General features: G+C 45.5%; 1 protein-coding gene across 2 annotated transcripts in view; it reads left to right on the plus strand.

Moving 5' to 3' along the window:
- Positions 1 to 26,343, plus strand: part of Ptpre (protein tyrosine phosphatase receptor type E) — a 148,175-nt gene that overhangs the window by 18,241 nt on the left and 103,591 nt on the right. Inside the window, exon 2 of one of the 2 annotated variants that reach the window (XM_036196978.1) lies at positions 23,816 to 23,939. The exons of the other annotated variant lie outside the window; for it this stretch is intronic. The gene's annotated coding sequence lies outside the window, so the exon portion shown is untranslated. The remainder of the gene's footprint in view (positions 1 to 23,815; positions 23,940 to 26,343) is intronic. 2 annotated transcript variants of the gene reach the window in all.

The raw sequence follows: 26,343 nt of genomic DNA on the forward strand, positions 1-26,343 counted from the left end.
TTTTTTAGATTACAATTCTATGAAGTAGGTTTTCTCAAGGCAGAATAAGGAAGCTTTGCATTTCTTCTCTTGCTCGCAGTAAGGAACTCAAGTGCATGGTATCAGCTTGCCACATTCCATGCTGAGAGACAGAAAAAAATTTGCTCCCCCCCTCCCACTAGTAAGTGCCTCTGGAAAGAAAGTAGAGGTTGTTAACAAAATCTTTTTTTTTTTTTTTTTTTTTTTTTTTTGAGACAAGATTTCTCTATGTATTTCTGGCTGTCCTGGAACTTACTCTGTAGACCAGGCCTGGCCTCTAACTCACAGAGATCCATCTGCCTCTGCCTCCTGAGTGCTGGGATTAAAGACGTGTGCCACCACCACCTGGCTAACAAAAATTTTTAAGGGTTCAGGTTTATTTTATTCAGCTACCTATAAGGCTGTTTAAATATGAGTCCCATTAAGAACTAAGCATAGGCATCCATGAATGAGGATGAGGCAGCTACCTTCCTTACGCATGCTAAGACACACTTGAACATTTCCCTTCAGCATGACGCTGTTCTTCTCTTCGGAGCCCTCCAATCATATGTAGCAGAGATGGGAATCTTTTTCTCTCTGGAAACTGGTTTCATCTTTCCTAGGAGAGGAGGCAGGTGACTGGGAGTTTAGGATGCTATACTCTTACCGTAGGGGCTAGCCACAGGCTCTGTGGGTCTAGAATAGTCTTGAGATTACCACAAAAGGAGGACCAGCAGGTGAGGAACTGAACAGGGACATGGGCTGGGAGGCTTCTGTCATTATCAAGGAGGCAGGGAGGAGGGAGGAAGGGGGAGAGCTGAGAGAGGAAGAGAGAAAGGGGAGAAAGGAGAGGGGTAAGGGGAGACAGGAGCAACTCTGGAGCTGCTAGTAACCATGACAGATCATACAGGAAAGAAAGTCCACAGTCTCATGCCTTTTTAAGGCTGAGGTGGCAGTTTGGGCCACTGTGGCTTATTTCTTGATGAGTCTCATTTTATGTTTTGTTCTCTGGCACCTAAACATACAGTTGCCATGGACTGACAGTAGATGAAATACTGGCTAGTATTTTCTGGAGTTGGGCTCTTCAAAGTTACTAGAACATACTCATTGCAGCAAGATGCCCCCTACCCGCCAGAGGCCCAGTGGATTCCAGGTGTCATAGTGGTAATTTCTTACGTTTAATTAAATTCATATGAGGCCAGCCCATTTGACACCCAGCAGAACTGACCGGTAGAAGCACAGTACACTGTAACCTGAGAGTAGTACACCTGGGAATCAATGTCAAATGCAGCAGCTCCCAAACCAGGGTATCTTGAGAGACTTCAGGTCAATTCTGTGATGCAGAGGCGTCACAGGGGCAACCTGGGGTCCCACATGGCTTTTGTTCTGTTTTTTGTCATCATGACCATGTCTCAGAGATATTTACATCTTGCAATTAAGCACATGCTTGAGGAAAACACAGAACCTCACGCTTGGGGACGGGTGGCCTCAGTCATTTATCTGAGAATGCAGGTGACTGACTTCAGGGCATGCCTAGAGTGAGTCGCTTCCTGCATTGATAGAACTTTTGAGAGAGAAACAGTCTCTCTTTACCCAGTGTGCTGCAGAGGGCTCTTGATGATCTGTTATGGTTGCCCATGGTGATCTAAAACCTCCTTTTTACGTGGCTTTCTCCACGGTTTACATTGTGTTTAGACACAGAGTACAGAGATTACCACCATTGTTTGGCTAAGATAATGGATGTTCCTTTCAAACCTGCTGGAGAATATTGACTTGGAGTGGCTTTCTCGCTCATCTTCAGATCCTGCATCCGGGGTAGCCTTCACATGTCCAGTTCAGGCACACTCCGGAGACAATTAATGGGAGTGATTCACAGTCCTTGGAACCTGTTTGCTTTCTTGCACTTAACTATCCAAGTTATCTCGCATGCCTCTGAGCAAACCTTAACCTCCCTTTAGCTGAGTCTGTGATCTGTTTATCCAGCCGTCTTCCGGGCCCTGGTTCCAGGTCTGCCCCCTCTTTCAGTAAATCTTGGCTATTGACAGGCCTGTGTCTGTTTCCTCACCGCTCCAAATTCCTGAGTGGGAGAGTGCAGAAGGAAACCAGAAGCAGATTCAGCGGTTCTTTGGCTGTTTTAAAATGCATACAGGGGCACCAGTTTGTATCGATCCAGCCCTCTACCGATGGGGAAAGTTTCCAGTGCCAAAACCCATTTCCTCTTTTCCACATCGTCAATGGCAGTGTACAGATTTACTGTTGTGTTCTGGGTTGAGCAGGATCCTGTCACCTTGAACCCAGCTGCTGTGTGGACTGGTCAGAGAGCAAGTGTCTTGTTGTGGGCAGGAACGTAGAGGAGGTCATTTGGAATGCATGCATCCCTTCAAAGAAGCATTTTAGAAACCAGTGTTTGGTGGACTGAGGCTGTACTGATAATGTCACATCAAAACATTACAGCATTCACTTATATATGGTTGTGGTGGTAGTGATGGTGTGTGTGTGTGTGTGTGTGTGTGTGTGTGTGTGTACATGTGTGGAGGTCAGAGGACAACTTACAGGAGCTGGTTTTCACTTTACCCATGTAGGTTCTAAGAACCAAATTCAGATCATCATCGCCCTGATGGCAAAATGCCTTTACCTGCTGAGCCACCTCTCTGGTCCTTCTCAGCCCAACTCTTTCTCTCTCTTTCTCTTCTCTCTTTAATCCAATAACTAAAGTTTTTGAAACAATTTATTGATTTTTTACTTATGTGTTCGAGCATCTTGCCCACATGTTTGTATGTATACCACATGTGTTCCTGGTACCCAAGAAGGCTAGAGGAAGGCATCATAGTCCTAGAACCAGTTACAGATGGTCGTGAGTCACCATGTGGATGCTGGGAACTGACCACTCTTAACAGCTAAGTCATCTCTGTAGTCCCGAGATATGGGCTAGGCTGTCCTTGAGTTCATGATCCTCCTGCCTCTGCCTCTTCTGAATATCTTATGGTTGCTAGCTGCCACAACCAGCTGTCAGCTGGCTCCGTAGCTGAACAAAACATTGAACAGATATGTCAGAGGTTAAGGCCTTGGTACGTCAGCTTTCATTCAGAAATTAGCTGTGTGGCTGTGCAGAGGGACATGTCTGTTACATACAGAAGTAGCTATGCATACATATATGTGCTCAGTCTGTACCTGTCAGGACCTCAGCAAGTGTGAGCCCAGCTACACTCTTCATTGCTGATGCTTTAAAATCACACATGTGCTATTCAATGTTAAAAGGGAAACTGAGCCTTGCATCACCCCATGAAAGTGCTGTATTTGGGGAAAGGGAACTTAATATGCACTGTAAAAAGGAACTTAGAAGGTGATTTGCATTCACAGCTACATATGCAATTGGTTTCTGTCAGCTGCAGTTTTTCAGATTAATTTCTTCCATGATGTGTGCTGTGTGCAAAGAATAAACTTACAAATCTCCTTATACATCTAGATTATTACACAAATCCTTAATTTTAATGCAATGCAGTGTTACTTAGAGGTATGATCTCAATGAGAAGTAGATAAAAATTTTACTATCGTGATTAGAGACAGGTCTTTAAAAAATAAAAAATAGTTCCCACTGAGTGTCTTTGTGGGTCAAGGACACAAAATTCTAAAAGTCATGGCTGTTGCCCTCAAGAATCTGCTACTCAGACATGTTATTTCCAGAGGGTTCCCTGAAAGACGTGCCCCAGTCTCTACTGGGCATGGGTAGAGTGTTGAGGCTATAGCCTCAGCAGGTGACCCCGAGAAGGCAAAGGACACCCAAGCCCAGAGCTCTGTGGAGGAAAGGGACTTCCTTCCTCACCTTGTGGATGTGTTGGTCTCAGGATGGAATGGCACCTAACTCTTTAGAGTGTGGGCAGAATTCAGAGATCCCCTAACTCAGATTGGGGTCTGTATTCGTGCCTTTGTTTCCTCATGAAAGACGCAGAATGTTCATATACTTTCTATTCCTTTTTGGAAATCTTTGTTGAGTTTGCCCACAGTACAAGCCCCTCTTTTTGATGTACAACTTGATGAGTTTTGGGCAGGAAATGTGTAGAGTTGTGTTGCCTCTACACTCTTGACATATTTTATCACCTCTCTCACTTAATCAGAACCTCTAATCCCATGCCTGCCTTGGAATCCATTGGTGAGTCTCCAGCCCTGTCTATTGTCTGACTTTCTTGTAACAGCAGATCAAGGTGCTTGCTTGGTATACAGCCTTGTATCTGGCTTCTCTCACTTCGTACTGTTTCCTGACTCACTTGGCTCATTCCACTCCATTGCTGAGTGGTATGCCACAGTGTAGACATGTCACTTTTGTTTGTGCATTTCCCAATTAGAGACATCTGAGTTGTTCCCATTTGGGAGCAGGTAGTGAGTAGGATGGCTCTAATGGGCATATATAGATTTGTGTAAATATGGATTTTCATTTCTGATGAATGACTGAGGATGAGCTTGCTGCATCCCATATTTTAAAAGTTATATTAGAACATATGGTGGTGGCACATGCCTTTAATCCCTACACTTGGGAGGCAGAGGAAGGTGGCTCTCTGAGTTGAAGGCCCGCCTGGTCTACAGAGCAAGTTCCAGGACAGACAGGGCTACACAGAGAAACCCTGTCTCGAAAAATCAAATCTGAAAAAAAAAAAAAAAGAGAAAACGAAACCTCTGATGTAGCCAGAAATTTTTTCTGGTCCTGCCTGGCCCTGCAGTGGGGATGAATCTCTCCCACCCACACTCAGACACAAATAAACACACAGAGGCTTATGTTATTTTCAAACTATATGGCCTAATATATAGGCCTATATAGGCTTCTCACTAGCTAGCTCTTACAACTTAACTCAGCCCATTTCTATTGATTTGTGCATTGCCACATGGCTTTGTGGCTTACCGGTATTTTCACATCTTGCTTCTCCTGCCGATAGCTCACAACGTCTCCTTCCTCTCCTTTCTCCTCCCACTGTCTCTCTTGGATTTTCCCACCTGGCTCCATCCTGCCCTGCCATAGACCAATGCAGCTTTATTTATCAACCAATCAGAGCATACAGAAAGACATCCCCCAGCACTCTGAACTGTTTTCCACAGAGGACACACTGTTTTCTTTGCCACCAGAGGAGCATGAGCATTCAATGTCCCTGATCTGTCTCCATTGGCCTTGTCCGTTTGACAGCCTAGCATCCTCTGAGAGGAGAAGCCTCAACTGTGGGACTACCTAGATCAGCTTGGCCTTTGAGCATGTCTATGGTGGGGTTCTGTTCATCAGTAATTGATTTAGGAGAGCCCAGCCCACTGTGAGCAATGCCATTCCCTGTGCAGATGGTCCTGGGATGTATGTGAAAGCTGGTTAAGGATGAGCTTGGGAATGAGCCAGCGAGCAGTGCTCCTTCATTGTTTCTAGCTTCCAGTTCCTGTGTGAGTTCCTGCCTTGACATTCCTTAATGATGGACAGTGACCTGGAAGTGTAAGACAAATTAAACCCTTTCCTCCCTTCGTAGCTTTCCTTCTTGAGTATTTCATTACAGTAACAGAGAGGAAGCTAGAGCAGCGTGTTCGCCAACAATTGAAGATCACTTTTCCTGGTCAATTCCTGCCTTCCTTCCAAGGAGGGTGGAGAGATTTCGGGATAGTTTGCGTTTGCCTTTCCCTGGTGGTTAGTGTTTCTTTGTCCATTGGTTAACAGTGCCTGTTCCGATCTTTTGCCTGTTTTTTAAAAGAGCTTTCTGACTACAGATTTTTTTTCTTATTATTCAAAGCATGGTTCTGATGACAACGAGCTTTACTAAATGGCAAAAAGAATACGTGTCACCAAAGGGATTAAGAAATCCATGGGGCGGAGCAAATGACTCAGAGGTTAACAGCATTGGCTGCTCTTCCAGAGGACCCATGTTCTGTTCCCAGCACCCACATGATGGCTGACAGCCACCTGTAATTCAGTCCCAGGGGATCTGACACCTTCTTCTGTCCTCTGCTGGCACCAGGCATGCACTCGGTGCACATACACATATGTGGAAACACACACACACACACACACACACACACACACACACACACACACACACTAAACCTTAAAGAAGTTGAAGAACCCTTGGAAGACACCAGGCTTAAATGCCTGTGTTTCTGTTATTCCTTTTTCTGCTGGCACCCTGCTCACACGGTCTCATATTGCTATTGGGGCAGTGACTTGCTTATTACTGCTCTGGGGATGTAAAAGGTGAATTTAAGACTCTGTCCTCAAGGCTAGAATCTCCCCATGGCTCTGTCCTACATTGCTGCTTTTACTTCTGCAGCTGTGTTTGTTTGCTGGTTTGTTTGTTTGTTTAAACTCAAATGGTGAAATCCTTCTGTTTCTCTTGTGTGGTGAAGGAATGGACTAACACTGTCCAGGAAACTGATGCTGCTACCTTGATTTAGGTGCCATTTATTTGTTTGTTTGTTTGTTTGTTTAACATCCTGGTTGCAGTTTTTCCTCCTTACTCCTCCCATTACCTCCCCCCACCTTCCCTCAGCAACCCCCCAATCCACTCCTCCTCTGTTTCTGTTCAGAAAGGGGCAGGCCTCCCATAGGTGTCAGCAAGGCATGGCTTGTCAAGTTGCCATAAGACTAAGTTCCTCCTTGTATTTAGGCCGGGCAAAGCAATCCAATATGAGGAATAGGTTCCCAAGAGCCAGCCAAAGCATTAGGAACAGACCCTGCTCCCACTGTTAGGAGTCCCATAAATGACAAACTACACAACTCACAACTATCACATATATGTAGAGGGCTTACATCAGTCTCATGCAGGCTCCCTGGTTGTTGGCTCAGACTATGTGAGTTCCTACGAGCCAGGTTAGTTGTTTCTGTAGGTTTCTTTGTGATGTCATTGACCCCTCTGGAGGAGCCATTCTTAGTAAGATGAACACATAAGCTTGTGGGTTATCATTATTATCAGAACCTCCACAGCACCGTGGGCATGGTGTATTTTTATGCCTCTATTTTGCTTTTTCAACACAGCTTCCCTGTGTGAAATTCATCTCCTAGGAAAATGATTTTTAGCCACTTGAGATACTCTTTTAAAAACCTATCATGGATTCTTACATGAGCAGACAAGTTTCAACTTAGTCACAACTGAACCAGTGACTCAAGCCATCTTCAATGGCTGAATTCTTAGGAATCATAAAGTGCAATTATAATAGTGGCATAATTTTGCTCTGTAGTTCTTCTGTTAAGAATGGAAGACATAGACGATGTGATGTAGTACTTTAATTTCAGCTCAACAAAGGAATGTACTTATACCGTTCTCTTCCTTCCTCTCAAAAAGAAAAACACTGAGGGCCTGGAACAAGGCTCAGGAGTTAAGAGCACTGGCTACTCTTGCACAGGACCTGGGTTTAATTCCCAGCACCCACAAAGCCATACAACTGCCCCTAACTACAGTTCCGGGGGATTCAATGCCCTCTTCTGGCCCTCATGGGTACTGTACATAGTTCAGTTCTGCATATGCAGGCAAACGCTCATACACATAAAATAAAAATAAGTAAATCTTTTTTAGAAAATTGAGGAAGAAGCAAATTCAATTATATATATCTATATCTATATAGATATAGAGATAGATAGATAGATAGATAGATAGATAGATAGATAGATAGCAAGCATAACAGGCTATGAATTCATTGTTCACAGTGAGATTTTATGACCAACAGATGTCCTTCATTTTATATTTAACATATTGTGGCCAAACATATATATGTCAGGAGCTCGAGGTTTGCAGTGCAAGAATTTAAGATGGACTCCTACCCTACAGGTGTGTATATTGACTTCATTCACACAGGTGCATGGTGAGCAGCACAAAGAAGTACCAGGTCAAATTTGAGTCCTTGCAGGTGAGTGGAGAAAGGGACTTTCTCAAGTTTACACTTGTGTCTACCACACCTTCCCATCCTACCCGCACTAGATTCTTATGATAGGCTGCGACAAGTGAGCACACACTTGGTGAATTCAAACGATACCTGTTTCTTTATCCTATAGTCTCTGTGGGTCAGAAGCCATGGTCCTGGCTGCTTCTCTGCTTATAGTCTTGAAGGATGGAATTTCTCTGTCCCTGAACTGTGTCACTTCTGGGAGGAATCTCCTTAGTGAGGTTGGCAGAATTCAGTTCCTGTGGTTGAAAAACAGAGGCTTCTACTTTCCAGCCTGCTATCACTGAAGGATCTCCTTATGTTCCTGCTCATTGGCATTTTAAAGTCAGCCATGGATTGGGGAGTTTTTTCCCTGGTTCCCTGGCTCTCCGATCTCCTTTTGCCTCCTGCCTCTGGCTCATTTGTTCCTCCTCTGCTTTTAAAAAAAAATAGTTTATCACATTTACTTATTTGCTGTGTGGATGTGGGGGATGGTAAACACAAATGTTGGGTGCATGTGTGGATGTTGCAGTCGATTCTCGCCTTTCTATTCAATGAATCCTGGAGATACAACTCAGGGCAGCAGGAGCCTTTATCTGCTGATCAACAAGCCCCTTCAGCTGCTTTCAAGGACTTGTCTCATGGCATTTGGTGCACTTGGGAAACCTAGAACAATCTCCGTTTTCAAGCCATTTTATTAGCAAACACCACTCCATCTGAAAAGTCCCTTCACACCAATCCCTAAATCAGTACTTGATGAAAAAAAAATAAATGCAAGCATGGACATCTGGGGGACATTTTTAGAATTCTGCCTACTACTCCCCCTACGTCTTATTCACATAAACAGCAAAAATGACAAAAGCCAAGGTTCTCCCGCCTGCTTGCCTGCTTGCCTGCCTGCCCGCCACAGAGGAATTTGTTTCCTTTCCACGTCAGTATGTGCTGTGATCATTCTGTGCTGTTTACACGCTTGGTGCCTAAACCTCGTGGAATGCATTATGCATATTTTCAGGAATACTCTTTACATAAATTAAAGCGGTGTTTCTCTTTCCTGAAAACATTGCAGCATGTCATGAATTTGGTTTAGAAATTAATTGGGAACTGCTCACACCATGAGCCATATTCATCTCTGGGAGAAGTCTGATGTATTGGGGGGGGGGGCTGTCATGCAACCCAGAGCATGTTTTAAGTTTCCCAGGGCTTTCCTTGCAAACATGGTCACAATTTAATATTAAACAGCTGTTTAGTTCTACTGTCCAGTATGCATCTGAGGTGCCTTGGCAGTTAGTGAACAAAAATAATCTCAAGTACATACACTTCATTATTCCTTCCATGCTGTCCTGCGGGTGACCCCCCCACCCCTCAGCTGGGACAAACCAATGTCCCTTCATATGCAGAAAAGAATTTGAGGTTGGGGGTTAGAGGGTCTTGACGCTGTCTTCTCTCTCCAGTCCCTCAACTCTCCAGGCAGGGCCATTGGGATTTCTTAAGCTAAAATACTCCCATACATAAAGAGTTGTATTTTTTGAGATAAAATCTTGGGTTGCCCAGGCTAGCCTCAAACTTGGTATAATGACAAGGATGACCTGGAATGCCTGATCCTCTTGCCTTAAACTCCTGAGTTCTTGGATTACAGGCATGCTTATATGGTGCTGAGTATCAAACTCCAGGCTTCCAGCATGCTGGGGAAGCCATCTACCATCTTAGCACTACATCCTCAATCCACTAACAATAATCTTGACTTTAATGAAGGGATGTCTAAGAATATGCTTTGTAGCTTGCATAGCCCTAGACGCTTGCTAGTTACACACACACACACACACACACACACACACACACACACACACACACACACCTCGCTCCTCAGCCTTTACCCCTCTAGCAGGTAACTCGGCTTTGTTCGGAAAAACTCGCAGAACTTTCCAAGTAGATGAGATCTCTGAGATGAAGGCTGAGCGCTGAGGGCATCTTGGAAATAGCAGCAGAGAGGCCAGAGTTCCACCTCTTTTTCTCAGCCTGTGATTAAGTTCACTGAGGATGTGCTGGCCTTGTTTGCAGATGACCTCCCAGCTCACAAATTGCATTTAATGCTGCAAGGCCAAGATCCTGGGTGTGAACATTGTCATGTAAAGGGAATGCTCTTGTCCTTTAAGATTGGTTTTTGATTTTTGGTTTGCTTTTCTTTTGACAAGGTCTCACACAGCACAAGCCAGCCTCAAGCTCACTGTGTAGCCAGTGGTAACCTTGAACTCTTGATCTTCCTGCCTTCAAATCCTGAGTGCTGAGATTTCAGCTGTGAGCCACCATAGTTGGCTTCTCTCTCATCCTTAATGTGTCAGAACAGTTATTTACTTTAGTGAGGGAGTCACACCTCTGGCTTTTGGGAGATGCCCTTCGATAACTAAAAGGCTGTCTTCTCCATGGATCAGTCCATCTTTAAAACTATGGGTCTTACATACTGGGCCTTCATCAGCCTGGTTCAGTCCTAGCTTAGGAAACTTAGGGGCTGACAGGAGTCCAGAAGTCAGAATCCCTGGACCTGTATAGGTGACTGAGCCTCCTGCCATCTGCCCCAGGCTTCTCTCCTTGTGGAAGGAAGAAACACAGGTCTGTCACTCTGGCCCAGTAGATTGAGTGTTTAGACCCTAGAGAGCAAGGCCATGCCTTCCTTCCTGTGTGTCTGGATGGGGCCAGCCATATGACAGTCTGGAGAGACTCTGAAAGAAAGGCATGATGGTTCTAGCCTTGGGCTGTCGGCCCCAGGAGTTGGGGGTTCTCTGGCTCTCTGAACTCTGGAGCAGTACCTCTAAGAGGCTTCCTTTTTTACTCCAGTGGGGAAGGAGCTGCTAGTGTCTTGAGTCCCCAGTAAACACTCCATACCCAAAGAGAATTTCTCACACACTGCTACCTCTCTCCACTGCTGTCCCTGTCGCCTCTCTCTGTACCTCTGTGGCATTTACAAACAATCTAGTCAGCCAGTCATCCCATCTGTGTCTGCCCTTCTCTCCTTCAGTTTCCATGGAGAAGTTGGCTCTGGGATGCCTGACTGATGGTGCTCTCCCCTAGTAGTTCCCTCTGAGTGCCTGGGCCTTGGGACAGCCTTGTTCTTTTCTTAGCCATCCTCCTCCACATACTGCCTAAGTGCCTCGGTCCTCCCTAATCCTGTGACCCAGAAGTGGCCCTGGCTTCCAGGCAGATGGCCTCGAGGAAAGCAGAACTTTGAGGACTAAGTTCAGCCCCAAAGACATCTCAGCACTGACCTTGTGTGTGATCTCTGCAGGCAGGTGCACCGCGCGAACTTGAATTCTGCTTCCTGAGGCAGGAGGCTTCCTGGTCTTCTCATCCTTTGACTTCAGTGTGTTTGTGTCCCTGGCCACTCTGTCCTTCCAGCCTGTGCTGGCAGTTAGGGTCTCCAGTCCCGTCCTTTGCTCTTAGTACCATTCCAGGAAGGACACTCATTTCCCTGGAAGGACAATGTCTCCATGATGGCAGCTTCTCCACTCTGTTCTGCTTTTAACTTCCTGTAGGTCCTGTTGATTGCCCCCTGGGGCCTGTAGTTCCTTCTATACTCCACGTAAGGTCAGCAGTGCAGTTGGACTACTCAGAGATTATAAGATGCTAAGACAGAAGCTTCTGGAAGGGCTAATACTTGGAGGGGAATAGGTGCAGATTCTCTGCATGTCCAGGTGTCTCTCTCTTGATGGGCTGGTGGCAGTGTCCTGAAAGACTCAGGTTTGCCATTTACGAGGGGCTGGGACACTCACGTTTAAGACCTAACATTTGGTATCATGGAGGCAATTCTCTAAGTTGCCTAGCCTTTCACTTTTCATTGATCCTAAGAGTGAGTGAGTGAGTGTGTGTGTGTGTGTGTGTGTGTGTGTGTGTGTGTGTCTGTGTCTGTGTCTGTGTCTGTATCTCTGTTGCTGAGGATGGAACCCACGAGGGGGCTTGCACATATTGGACAAGGACTCTTCCAGTGAGCTACATCCTTAGTCCTCATGTCACTTTGAAACTGTGTCTTCCCGAGTTACCCAGGTTGGCCTTGAGCTCCTTCTGCAGCCTTGGCTAACCTCGACCTTTTTACTCCACCTACCTCAGCCTCCTGCATGCTGGGATTTCAGACTTGCACAACCAGCCTCGGCCTTGCATCCTCTCCTTGTAAACTATCGCAGGATTTATGTCAAAGGGAGAGTGGTGACAGTACTGTTGGCTTCCTTATATGTTAAATACCCACAAGCACAAAACCATGGCCTCCTTCGCCACAGCAGGTGGCCTGTGCTATCTGTGCCAAGAACTATCTCCTAAATGGGTGTGGGTTTGGATATTGTCTTTAAAAGAAAAGCATCTTTGGAGCATGCTTGACACAATGTGAGCTTTATTAAACACTAATGGTGTTGAATTAACTGTGGGAAGTTTATATGCTGCTCTGGCTTTACTCAAGGCTCCTCACTTTCCATTCTGACACGGGGTCCCCCAGGGCCTAAGAACCATCTTCCTATAGTTAGCTACAGTGGTCTTGGATGGGGTGGGAGGGAGCATCCTCGGTGTTCTCGGTTGACAGTCACTCTTGCGTCTGTGCATTCTCCTCTGATTTCACTCTCTTGCCATGCCGTAATCCCAGGAGGGATCACAGAGCGAAGTGATGTCCACAGTAACTAGCTTTAGTGATCTGGTTGAGAGAGAAGTTGATTCTGGAACCCAGGCTCTGTGGATATCATGACTCTTCCTCTACCTCCAATCCTCCTGACTCACAGCTGTGAACCATCCCCTGGGCAGATGCTCTGTGGAATCACACTTTCAGTTCAGTGTAGAGATGACCTAGTGCCTACTGCTTCTCTTCTTTTCTTTTTTAACTTTTTTCCTTATTAAGAAATTTTTTATTCATTTTACATACCAACCACAGATCACCCTCTCTTCCTTCTTCTCACTCCCCACCCACCAGCCTTCTCCCCACAACCCACTCCCTATTCCCTCCTCCAAAATGGTAAGGCCTTCCATGGGGAGTCAGCAAAGACTGGTACATTCAGTTGAGGCAGGTCCAAGCCCATTTTCCTGCATCAAGGCTGTGCAAAATGTCCCACCATAGGAAATGTGCTCCAAAAAGCCAGCTCATGCACCAGGGATAGATCCCATCCCACACAGTCTGCACAGCTGTTGGTCTAAAGTTACTGAGTTCCCACTAGCTTGGTTCGGTTGTCTCTTTAGGTTTCCCCATCATGATCTTTTATGGTTTATCGAGACAGGGATTCTCTGTGTAGTTTTTGGTGCCTGTCCTGGTTCTCGTTCTGTAGCCCAGGCTGGCCTCGGACTCACAGAGATCCACCTGGCTCTGCCTCCCGAGTGCTGGGATTAAAGGCGTGCGCCACCACTGCCTGGCTCCCCATCATGATCTTGATGCCCCTTGCTCATAGACTCTCTCTTCCCTCTCTTTGACGGGATTCCTGGAGCTTGGCGTGATGCTTGGCTGTGGATCTCTGCTGCTTCTCTTTAAATGACATCATTAAACAGTAAAGTAACTTAAGAATCACTGTGGGTACTGAGGTCTCACACTCAACACTTGCCTCGCTCCTCACTCTGCGGGTGAGGTGTTTATTCTGAAGACCCTGGGCTGGTGAGCAAGGCACAGAAGTGAAGGCAGCAGGCTGGAATCCCGGCTGTGTCTTTCACTGGTGGGGTTCCAGTCTCACGCATGGAAATTAATGTGACTCTAGCCACACCAGGGCACCTTTTGAAAACCTGCACCATCAGAAGGAAAGGAGGGTTACCTGTCACGAATCACTGGATTTCAGCTCCCATCCATCACCCCATACAGCTGCCTGCTCTTAGAATGATGGCAGATCAGGTGATTCACACCATTCACCCAAATTAAGCTGTGAGCAGAATATATAATAAGAATCCTGAATTTTCCATGTAGAGAAGAAGTACTAGCAATTAGCCACGCTGGCAGGGGCACTTTGCAGATGAGGAAACAGAAGGCTCTAGGGCTGTTTCTGATCCAGGTGGAATCAATATCTCTGTAGGAGAAAAAGGGACATGTCCTAGCTTATGCTTTAAAAGTGAGCTGTTTGTAGTGTGCACACGCATGTGTGTGTGTGTGTGTGTGTGTGTGTGTGTGTGATCCATAGTTTCTGCTACATGTATTAGTAAAGACATTGAAAAAGTGAAGTAGACATGTCCTCAGAGAGAGAAGAAAAGGCTTTCATTCCATATTTTATCACATGACAGTGACAGCCCATCCAGATGTGATGCCTTTTAAAGGCCAGGACAACTGGAGGTTTGAGCTCTGCCACAGTGGGTGTGGAGAAAGCTGCCTATGTGTTTGGGGACCCACCAAAGAGACTCCACTGTAAAAGGAGATGATGAAAGAGCTCATTTTCTTAATTGGAAAATTGTGCTGTACATACAAATATGTGTGCAATATATGCCTATGTGGGTCGAACCCAGAATTCAACATCTGGTTCTTCCTCAGTCACCCTCCACCTTATCTTTTGGTTTAGGGTCTCTCACTGGAACTCACTGATTTGTCTATGCTGGCTGTGGTAGTTTGAATGTAATTGGCCCCCATAATCTTGGAGGGAGTGGCACTATTAGGAGGTATGGCCTTGTTGGAGGAAGTGTGTCACTGTGGAGGCAGGCTATGAGGTTTCCTATGCTCAGGATACTGCTCAGTGTCTGAGTTGATTTGCTGTTTCTTGCCTTCTGGTCAAGATGTAGCCAGCATCACATCTGCCTGCATGCCACCATGCTCCTCACCGTGATGATAATGGACTGAACATCTGAAACTGTAAGCAAGCCCCCAATTAAATGTTTTCCTTATAAGAATTGCTGTGGTCATGGTGTCTCTTCACAGCAATAAAACCCTAACTAAGACAATAGCTGACTTAGGGATCCTCCTATTTCCACCTCCCCTGCCTCTAATACACTGACAAGCACTGGGGTTACAAGTACACTGCTAGGAGCAGCTTTTTATGCTGGTTCTGGACATACAAACTCAGGTTTCCATGTTTGCAGGACAAATGCCTTATTAACTGAAACATCTCTCCAACCCTTAAGTTCCGTTTTTTGTTTTGTTTTGTTTTGTTTTGTTTTGTTTTGTTTTTGGAGACAGGGTTTCTCTGTGTAGCCCTGGCTGTCCTGGAATTCACTCTGTAGACCCAGCTGGCCTTGAACTCACAGAGATCTGCCTGTCTCTGCCTCCCAAGAGCTGGAATTAAAGGCATGCACCACTACCACCCAGCTTAATGTTCCTTCTTAATATTCTGTTTTTGCAGTATGGGGAGTACACATTGATACATTAGCATCCATGCTAATGAGCTTTCCATAGCTAATAGAAGCTGGAACAGTCACTTTCTAATATTAGAGCAGATCTTTCAAGAGTGCCCAAGTTTCCCATCTCCCACCCTGGCTGGACCTTGAGAAATCCCAGGGTGCTCCATGTTTGACTAGATTACCATTTAATTATCAGACCTTCCCCCAAAGAATGCCAGAAAGTCAGCATGGAAAGACTGACTGCCATAACAAGGTTTTCCCTCCTTTTGAGTAAAATTCACAAATGCCTTTCGGAACAAAGGTTGTGGACCAGTCCACACCATCCATCATATCTAAATAGCATAAAGTGCCAGAAAATCCTTTTCTAGATGAGTCATTCCACATGTGTCATAGAATGAACCATTTGTTTGTGGTTCATATGATAGCTATTTCTGTAAAACGTGGCTTCAAAACTATTCCCTCTCAGCAATAAAAAGGGAACCCATCCACTAATTTAAAGAATTTACCATGAGGACATTTAGCATTTCATTATTTCTTTATTTTAAAGAAATCCTAGTTTTCTGTTGTGAAATCTAGCAAATGTTTGCTTTCCACTTTGGAAGATGTGAATGTGGCTGGTGGTTCTTTAACTAGGGCTCTCACATTGGAGGTCCCATTGCTGCAGAAAAAAAGCATGCTGAACCCAAACTTGGGATTCTTCACTGTCACGAGCAATTACAGCATCCAGCTCAACTGCATTCTCAGGCGTTCTCAGTCGGTTGGTGCCCAAGACAATGACTGGGATCTGTGACTGGGCTGGACTCTGGACCATCTTAGGCAAGCCTGCACCCCCTACAACCCCACCTGCCTCTCTTTGCAGCCTCCATCTCTCTGCCCAGCTGGGTCCCTGTGGAACCTCACTGACCTGGAAACCTTCCCCCACAGTCTTGGACTAGCGTCAGAACCCTGGTTTGACCTTGGCATTCTTTGATGAGGTGGGTCTGGAAGCTCGGGCCAGACTTATTTATGCACAGATTCGGTCTGCACAGCCAGCCTGCCTCACCTCATGCTGTCTCAGTCACTGTTCTATTGCTGGGAAGAGATGCCATGGCCAAGGCCACACTTACAAAAGAGAGCATTTCATTGGGGGCTTACAGCTTCAGAGGGTCAGGCCATTATCATCATGGCAGAGAGCACACAGGCATGGCACTGGAGCAGTAGCTCAGAGTTTCATATCCTGATCCATAGGCAGAGATAGACAGACAGATAGATAGATAGATAGATAGATAGATAGATAGATGATAGATGATAGATAGATAGATAGATAGATAGATAGATAGATAGATAGATATAGTTAGATGATAGACAGACAGACAGATAGATAGATAGATAGTTAGATGATAGACTGACAGACAGATAGATAGATAGATGATAGATAGATGATAGATAGATAGATAGATAGATAGAAAGATAGATTATAGATAGATAGATGATAGATAGATAGATAGATGATAGATAGATAGATAGATGATAGATAGTTAGATGATAGATGATAGATAGATAGATAGTTAGATGATAGATGATAGATAGATAGATAGATAGATAGATAGTTAGATGATAGATGATAGATAGATAGATAGATAGATAGATAGATAGATGATAGATAGATAGATGATAGATAGATAGATAGATAGATAGATAGATAGATGATAGATAGATAGATAGATAGATAGATAGATAGATAGATAGATAGATAGATAGATAGATAGATAGATAGATAGATAGATAGATGATAGATAGATAGATAGATAGATAGATAGATAGATAGATAGATAGATGGAGATAGGGAGGCCTGGCACGGCCTTTTTAAACCCCAAAGCCCACTCTCACCAACTCACTTCCTCCAACAAGGCCTCACTATTCCAGCCAGGGCACATCTCCTAACCCTTTCAAAGACGACATCAGCTGGGGACTTGGCATGCAAATACATGGTCCTATGAGGGCCATCCCATTCAAACACCACATGCCTCCAAGGCACTACAAGATTTCAGCCCTCTTGGTGGACCTTACCTACTTTCTGTGCTTTTCTGGAAGCCTAGGATGCCCTCCCTTTCATGCGCCCCCATTCAAGCCCCTCTTCTGGTACAGCCTTATGCCTTCTTCTGAGACACCTCAGAGCTGTGAGGAGGTGATTCTTCCCTCTCTCTCAGAGTGAAGCTCACCTGCTTCCACAGCAATGAGCACATTCCCTCCTGTGTGTGCTAAGTCTTCCTGCTGCCCTACTGTGGGCCATACTTGGTGCTGGCACAGGGACACAGCTGAGCCCTAGGTGGTCATCCTCCTGTTGGGATATAGAATAAACTGCTGTATAGTTAATTGCCCTGTTGCTGTGACCCACAGTTCACTAGTCTGTATCCCCCTTGGGAACTGAGCTACACCTGTCTGTGCTACCTCTCCTGTGCCCCTGGTATCCAACAGCCATCCCCAGGCATTCAGGAGCACAGCAAGTGCTTTGGAGCTGGACAAAGGAATGGGGTACCCTGGGAGCATGCTCAGTGAAGACTGGGGAGCTAGGCCAGATAAACATGGGGCTGTGTCTCAAAAGGTCTCCTTGAACTGCAGTATACAGTATCATCTGCTGTGTGTAGACAGGGCAGGATGGGAAAGAGGGGAGTGGGTTGGTCTGTCCACATGCAGGAAGGAGAAGGCGTTGGGAGATCTGAGGTCAAGGTCGGTCAGTGTCACAGAAAGCCAGTCTCTCAAACAATAAACATGTCCAGCTTCTAATGAAGCTTCCCTACCTGCTTATTCTGCCAGCTCCTCCCTCCCCCTAGGGTCTTGGGCAGTTGCCAGTTGGCATTCACAGGGACAGCATGTGTTTAAAGAATGTCCACCCTGTACCAGGCCATGACACTGGAGCCTCAGGAGAGGTCACAGACACAATTGCCAAGGTGGAGCCATCTACAGACAGGAGAGCCACATAGGCCTTAGCCAAGAAGGGTAGAGCCTGCCTGGCCACAGAGTGCCCTGCTTGGGGCCACCCTCGATGGATACAAAATGATACCACCCCTTTGTTTCCCAGAGAAGCCAGGAACCTAGAATTTTCATGTGAAATTTCTATCAGGTAAGCTACCAGCACAGATTTCCTGGCAGACAGTCAGGTCTCCACCCCAACAGCTATGTATGCATGCATTTTGGGGTTTGTTTGGTTTTGTTTGTTTTGACTCCAGATATTCATCCCTGTCCTTTTTGTAAACAGCTCACCCCTCTTCTGTGTTGCTTAAACCATAAGTCAAGTCAGAACCTATGGAAGGTTCTGTCATCCTAACAAGTAAACATAGGCCCCAGACCCTTTACCTAGGGCCTAGGGCCAGGTGATTGACAACTGGAGGACAGGTAAGGGCGGTGCCTTCCAGCCCCACCCCCACCCATAGGCCAACTTCTGCGGCAAGAGCAGAATGTGGGCACACATTGATCTCATTAGCACAGACCATAGCCTGTGGGGAAAGGCAGAAGAAAGCAGGCAACACGCAGATGTGTCTCTGAAAATCTGAGTGGCTTTTTATATCATCTCACCCGGAGAAAGTGGGTCAGCATCACAGGAGATGCGGGCCAAGATGCAGCAGTCCAATCAGGAGCACTCAGAGCGCCCTCACCGTGCCTGGAAGCTAGGGATCACATGTCAGAGTAATGCACATGAGGAGGAAGGAAGAGAGTTCAGAAGTCCAGGAAGGGATTTTAAGCAAGGGAGACCAAAGGATGGTGCCCCATCTGCCAGCAATCAGAGCTAGTTAAAAATCACCAGGCTGGAAGAACACAGGGAAACAGGAGGCTGTGGGTCCTGTGCCCCGGGCAGTCTAATGTGGATTTGTAAGAAAAAAAATGTTCCCTTACAGGACATTCTTCATTAAAACAACAACAACAACAACAACAACAACAAAAACATAAACTAAATCCGTGCCTTTGGGAACCTTCAGTTTGATCCCTTGTCTTTAGAGTTAAACACCAAATCATACAAAGTTTTACATCCACAGATGGAGAAAGAGACAAGCATGGTATAGTACAGACACAGAATGGAATACTATTCAATCATAAAAGAGGAAGTCCTGCAGGATGAGTTTAGAAGATGTTATACTAAGGCAGGCTTCTTAAACTTCCAGTGTGTGATGCCTTTTGCCTTAGAAACTGTTGGGTCACCCTGGATGTATGGGTACTGTAGTTTCTCTTCCTGTTGCTGTGATAAAACCTTGACGAAAGCAATTTAGAGAGAAAGGGTTTAGGTTGGCTCTTAGCTCCAAGGGATGGTCTGACGTGGCCAGGGAGTAGAGCAGTGGGGGCTTGAATCAGCTGTGCACATAGGATCCATAATTGGGAAACGGTGATGTGTGCATGTTGCTGCTCAGCTCCTATTCTCCACTTGGATAGTTCAAATCCCAGTCAAGGGGTGATGCTACCCACAGTGGGCAGATCTTCTCACTTCATGAATATAACTGAGATAATCCCTCAATGGGCTGGAAAGATGGCTCTGCAGTTAAGAACACTTGCTGATCTTCCAGAGGACAAGAATTCAGTTTACAGTACCCTTCCCCCATGCCAGTAGCTCAAACTCCAGGGGATCTGAGGACCTCTTCTGATCTCCAAGGACCTGCCCATGGTGCAGGCACATACACTCAGGCACATATAAAGTAAAACAAAATCAATCTTAAACAACCAATAATCCCTTACCAACAGGCCCAGAGGCCCATCTACCTGATATTTCTAGATTCTGTCAAGTTGACAACACCAAGTATCACAATAGGTAGAGATAATATGTCACAGATTGTGGTGGTATGATGCCCAGTGGCCTCCACAGTATCTGGCACTTGAATACTTGGTCCTCAGTTGGTGGTTTTTGGGGAGGCTTAGTGGTCTTGCTGGATAAAGTACTTCACTGTTGATGGCCTTGGAGAGTTTAAATACTCACACCATTTCAAGTTCACTCTCTCAGCTTCCTGCTTGGAGTTGATGTGAGCCTTTAGCTTTAGGCTTCCAGCTCTAACCACCAGCTCTCCCCATCATTGTAGATCCTAGCCCCCCTGGAACTAACTGTTAGCCCCAAATAAACTCTTTCTGTAAGTTGGATTGATCACAGTGTTTTATCACAGCCATAGAAACCTAACCAGACTCAAATCCAACATTCACTGGTAGTAAACCATAAAGAAGTTTATTTTAAAACAATGCTTTGGCATACATTAATTTTTCTGGTTTTTCAAAGATGAAAGCAAATTTGCATGCTAATGAGATGATGTGTGTGTTTATTTTCACACAAGGAATCCAATCCTGGCTGAATAATTTGGTGCAGGACACTGAGCTTCTGCAATGCTTTGCAGAGCTGACTGATATTTTTACTTCATAATTGTTAATACTGAGAATGTCTTAGTTAGAGTTTCTATTTCTGTGATAAAATACATGACCAAAAGCAATTTAGGGAGGAATGGGTTTATTTCGGTCACTGTTCATCATCAAAAGCATTGAGGACAAGAACTCACACAGGGCAGGAACCTGGAGGCAGGAGCTGATGCAGAGGCCATGGAGGGGTGCTGATTCCTGACTTGATCCCCATGGCTTGCTCAGCCTGCTCTTATAGAACCCAGGACTACCAGCCCAGGGATGGTAGCACCCACAATGGGCTGAGCCCTCCCCATCAATCAATAATTAAGAAAATGTTTTACAGGCTTGACTACAGCCTGATTTTATGGAGGTTTTCTTAATTGAGGCTCCCCCCGCCACAGATGACTTTAGCTTGTATCAAGTTGTCAGTATAGCCACTTTGCATAAGTGTAGAACTGTGTTTAAAGCCAAGGCGTTCTGTCCTAATCCCAAGAAATCATTGAACAGTTTTTTTGTTTTGTTTTGTTTTGTTTTTAAAGTGGAACTCCAATCAGGAACTCCAAAAGCAATTTTTAAATTCAAATATTCTAACCCAACACAATCCAAAGATATCACATGTTGAACAGTGGCGGTAGGAACATATTGAAAGTTTTTTTGTTTTCTGTCATTTGACCACTAAGTTTCTCTAATACTAGAAAACTTTGTATGCCCAGTAAAAAACACTGTAGTTTATCACATACAATTGTAGCACGAATTTTAAATGGTCTTATTAATAAAATCCCGTGTTACATATAATGGTCTCTAATCTGAGCCAGGGTTTCCAGGAAGCATTCACTAGCATTGTATGCAAAAACAACGTGTGCAGGACAAAGTGCACATGTGTCCTGTGTTCCCAACCACGGCTGTGGTGAAGCTATGCCAAGCAGCACAGGCAAGCACAGCTCAAAACGCCTGGAACCTAGGACACTTTTGTTTATGAATTGATTTTGTTGTGTATTCAGAAATCCTTTCCAAACATTTTGAACCTTCTTTGTTCCGTAAGATGTCGGGTGCTAAGGTAAATAGGCCACAGACAATGTGTCTCCACTCAGACAACGTCCCTAGAGTAATCGAAGGCAGAAGGGTGGTGTCAGGAAGTGGAAAGAAGAAAGGTGAGTCCACACACAGTGGGGAGACAATTTCCTCCCGGAAGATTCAGATCCCCAGGAGAGGGAAGGCAGTGTGGATCGCAAACTCTGAAGGTTCTAAATGCCACTGTTCCAGGACAAAAAGGATTAAAATGTCGAGTTTTGTGTTATGTAAGTGTCTCCACAGAATAATTTGTTGGCGATTTTGATTGGGATTGCACTGACTCATAGATCTGGCAGTTTTACATTTCCTTTGTTAGGATATCTTTCTGTTTATTGAATTTTAAACCTTTTTTGTTTTTTTTTTTTAAAATAAAGTTTCCTAACTTTCATGTAGATCTTACACATTACTTTTAAATTTATTTGTGGGTATTTAAATTTGAGATGCTAATGTCAACAGTACTGTGTTTTAAATTTCAAATATCACTTTTTAATTTCAGGTATATAAAAAAATGATGGAATTTGTATATTTACCTCATGGCCTAAAGCCTTAAGCTAATATGTACCTTTTAGGAGATTCTTTGGTTAATTGTTTCAATCTTCTGCTTTTTTTGTCTTTTTTTCTCTCTCTCTCTTTTTGCACTAGCTAGAAGTTTTGGTGTGCTATTGAAATGGAGTAGTGAAACATTCTCATCTTGTTCCTGTTTTAATAGGCAAATGTCTATTTTCTCACCATTGAGCATGCTGGTAGGGTTAGGTGGTTTATGCAAGAGCTGTTTCAGTTGGAGGATGTACCTCTACCCCACTGCGCTCTGGGTTTTCCTCATGGGTCAGCTGAGATTCTGTCAAATGTTCTCTGGTGTCACTTGTAGGAACCCTGCGGTTTTTCTTCTGTAGCCTGGTGATATGACGAGTTAACACTAATTGGTTTTAAAATGCTGAGCCAGGCTTCTGTATCTGAGCTGAGTCCTGTTCCCTGGGCTGACTACTTTCTCCTCATCGTTGGATTTAATACTTTGCTGAGAATTCCGAATCTGTGATCTTGGGGGAAGACTGGCGTATTGTTTCCTTCCAATGTCTTGGTCTGCTAGTACCATGGTGGCCTCATGAATCATGAAGTGGGCCCTCTTCTTCCACCGTTTGGGGGAGATTCTGGAGAAGTGCTTTAATTTTTCCTTAAAAGTTTGCTAATCTGTACATGCTGCTTCCCATCCTCTTTAATACGTATATTTCTGCTCAAATGGTCAAATTCTCTATTTTGAAGATCAGAATTCTGAGTTGACTATAGGTTTGGGCTGGCGGAGGCTTGGAGGACAGTGTTTGCTTGGACCACTGGTCACTCATTCACTCTTCATTGACTGGTTCGCCCCGTCACTCACTCAGTAGCTACCTCTTCAATCTGTTTTCTGCGAATAAACCCAGCCTTGGGAAGGCGGTGCATGCCTGTCTCATGCCTTCCTGTGCCTGTAGCCAGGTTGTTTGGCTTTTGTTTTTACTATATAATTAGAGCTTGGGTTCCATCCCATCACTCAGGAACTGAGGAGGATTGTTATGAGTTTCTGGCCAGCCTGAGAGGGCTACAGAGTGAGACCCTATCTCAAAGAACAATAACAAAACAATAGGAAACTAAGAATCGCACGTCCTGATTCGCATAGACGCTGTTCGTTTTTATTTTCTAGTAATTGTTGAAATAGGTATGACGGAAGGTCACCTCCCTGCCACTGAAACAATTGCTGAGCAGATTAAAGTGCAAATCCGCCGGGGCTGGGGGGCTTGGGGGGGCTGCGCCGCATGGCACACACCTTTAATCCCAGCACTTGTGAGGCAGAAGCAGGCAAATCTCCAAATTCAAGGCCAGCCTGGTCTATGGAGTGAGTTCCAGGACAGCCAAGGCTACACACAGAGAGAAAACAGAGAAAACGTTTCTTGAAAAACCAAAACCAAAACTGAAAAGGAAAAAGAAAAAAAACAAAAAAAGCAAACCCACTGTTGGGAAGGTGCTGTTTGAATGACTCACTTTTTTAAGGGAATGTGGTTTGGGGGCTTTAGGTATAGGGCATAGCTGTAGAGTCACACCTGACAACAGAGCTCCTTCCTACCAATGTGAATAATAATTCACCCCTTCCTGGCAGCTTGTGAGGTTTTGGTTTTTTGGTTTTTTTTTGGTGGGGGGGAGGCGGGTAACGCTACAAAGTGTCTAGCACGATGCATGTCAGGCCACCAACAGTGTCGCTTATGTTTATTAATCCATTCAGAGGCTGATGTGTTGGGACTGTCCTCCGTGCTGCAGGGGCTGAAAGGACGGGAAAGTGGTGCCTGTCCTGTGGAGAACGTCATCTCTTGGGACGCTCTGACTGACAAGATGGGATAGGATGAGAGGTAGGGAAGCTACTGGCTGACAGAAGCAGGTCAGAAAGGAGCCCCGTTCCTCGTGCAAGCTTGTGGGTGCCTGGGGACTCAGGGTCCCGTCATGGAATGGCCAGACAGTGGCATCTGAAGTGCTGTGCAGTGTAAGGCTAGGCAGGTCTCCTCCCCTGCTCTCTGGTCTTTACCCTGCACCCTGATACTTCAGACATCAAAAAGCAAATACATAAAGGTGCAGTAGGAGGAGGCCGACATCTCCTGGCTCCCTGTTGGGATGGTTCACGGCTAGGATGTCTTTGCTGTCCCTGGTGAACTGTGTGGTCAGCTCCTCCAGCCAAAATCCCTTTGGTAACATCTATGCCTTGGACAAGTGGATCTGACCCAGTCACTGGAATTCAGCTTCCTGGACACTTGGCTTCCTCGAGTTTCTTTCTGCCTCTGCACTTCACCTGGTCCCTGGACACCTGCAGCTCCAGGATCTCCCACGCCCCTCTCTCAACAGCCCCGGGAAAAGGACCAGAGTCATCTTTGGACCTGCTAGCTCAGCAATAAACTTGGCATTGTATACATCCTGCTTTTCTTCACTTGTGCACACTGTGGGCCTTTTTCTTACCCAGAAACAAGTTACCCCAGCAGCCCCTCCTCTGGCTGTCAGGGAACATTCAGACTAGTTGGAGGCTGACATCTCAGGGCAGAGATGGGTTTCTAAGAGCCGTGCCCATTTTCCCCACGTGTCCCGCGTGCATGTGGCCTTCTCCCGGGGGGACAGATGTGCTTATTTCAGCCCTCACAATTGGAGACCATTAGACATTCAGCAAGATGTCCCAGCTGCAATCTGATTATTTAGCATCATTACTGAGGACAGTATCCCCTTTTTGGATGGGGACTGGCCGAGGTGAGATGAGAACACTGTTGGCTTGTTGGGAAACTGTTTGGAATGCGCCCAGCGTGGAGAATTGAAAATGCAGCTTTACAGATTTCTCTGGCGGGCATAGAGGAGTATGTGGAGTGGGGGCTGGGAAGGACTGTCAGCTGGCAACACCCCCCCCCCAGAAGAAAAATGACTTTTCTTTTGCCACTGGGCAACAAAATGGGCTGTCAAAATTGGGGGGTCTCCTGGGGGCTTCCAGGGTATCCTTGAATTTGAAAATGACTCAAGTAGCTAAGCACAATAGTGTTACTTTACTCACCATGGCAAACACTCAACTCTGCTGAACGGGTAAGCAATAGCATCCCAAGTGGCCATTAGGGGTGAGATGGACCTTCCCGACTGCTGTGTATGGGATCCATACAGCAGGTGCACAGCCCATTCTTAAACATCATAGGCTCCAGGTACCAGGCACAGCTGGGGAGGGGCAGCCATTGGACACGGTTGTCCTTTGAAGTGGTAAGTACAGCACTCTTCATCCCTGGTGTCACCCGAGTCCCTTCCTAGCCGTCACTGCACATAGTAGTCTGTACAGCTTAAGTATCCGTAGCCTGAAACCCCCGAGTGCTCTGAAACCCCAAACATTCTCAAAGCAGATAAGATGCTCTATGTGGAAAATGCACATTTGTGTGACATAGTGTCCTGGTCAAAATGCAGGTGCACTGAAGAAATTCGTGCACACACAATAGTGCAAGAGCACCTATGTTTGGTATATGTGAGGCATAAATGGATCCCATGCTGAGCCTTGGGTTCTGTGCCCCAAGCTAACTCATTATATATATTCAAATATTTCAGAAATCTTCCCTTGGGGGAAGAGTGAAAGCTGGAACATCTTCTGGCCTTGAGCACTTTGGAGAAGAGAGGCTGAAGCTGTTTTTATTTCACCTTAATGTATTTATTCTCATCTCCTACAAGTCTATCAGCAGCATTAGAGAGAAGCTGAGCTGTCTCACTCAAACTCTGGCAAGGCCAGGCATGTGGTGGGTGCTTGGCAGACATGGATAGATGAGTGGGTGTGTGTGTGAGGGGGAGGGAACCTGCTGGATTCTTGGCATAAAACAGCTTTTACAGAGATGCTAAGTGGGGGGGACTCTACATCCCTCTGTGTATCACTGGGATGTTTTAATACTGAAGGATGAGAGATACAGGAAATGTTTGGTTCTTTTGTTTGTCAGAGTCCAGGAATCAAGGACAGAGCAACCCCTTAGGGCTAGCTAGTCATTTTGAGAGTGAGGAAGAGGAACAGAGGCCTGGTACCTAACCACTCTGTGCCCCTGTAGGCAGCCCACATAGATGAAATGTCCCCATGGTTTGGTAGGCCAGGCCAGGTAGGTCTTTCTTAAAACTGCAATGTCACTGTGTGAGGTGAGAAAGATTGCCCAACCCAGAGGAGCAAGTCATGTGTTCTTAGTGGCTCTGCTACCGGATGGTGACACTCAGTGGCAGCCCTTAGTGAGGAAGAGACCAACCACTTTGTGGATTGGGTGGGGC

Source organism: Onychomys torridus, chromosome 1 (assembly GCF_903995425.1).
Source record: "Onychomys torridus chromosome 1, mOncTor1.1, whole genome shotgun sequence".
NCBI classification, from domain to species: Eukaryota; Metazoa; Chordata; class Mammalia; order Rodentia; family Cricetidae; genus Onychomys; species Onychomys torridus.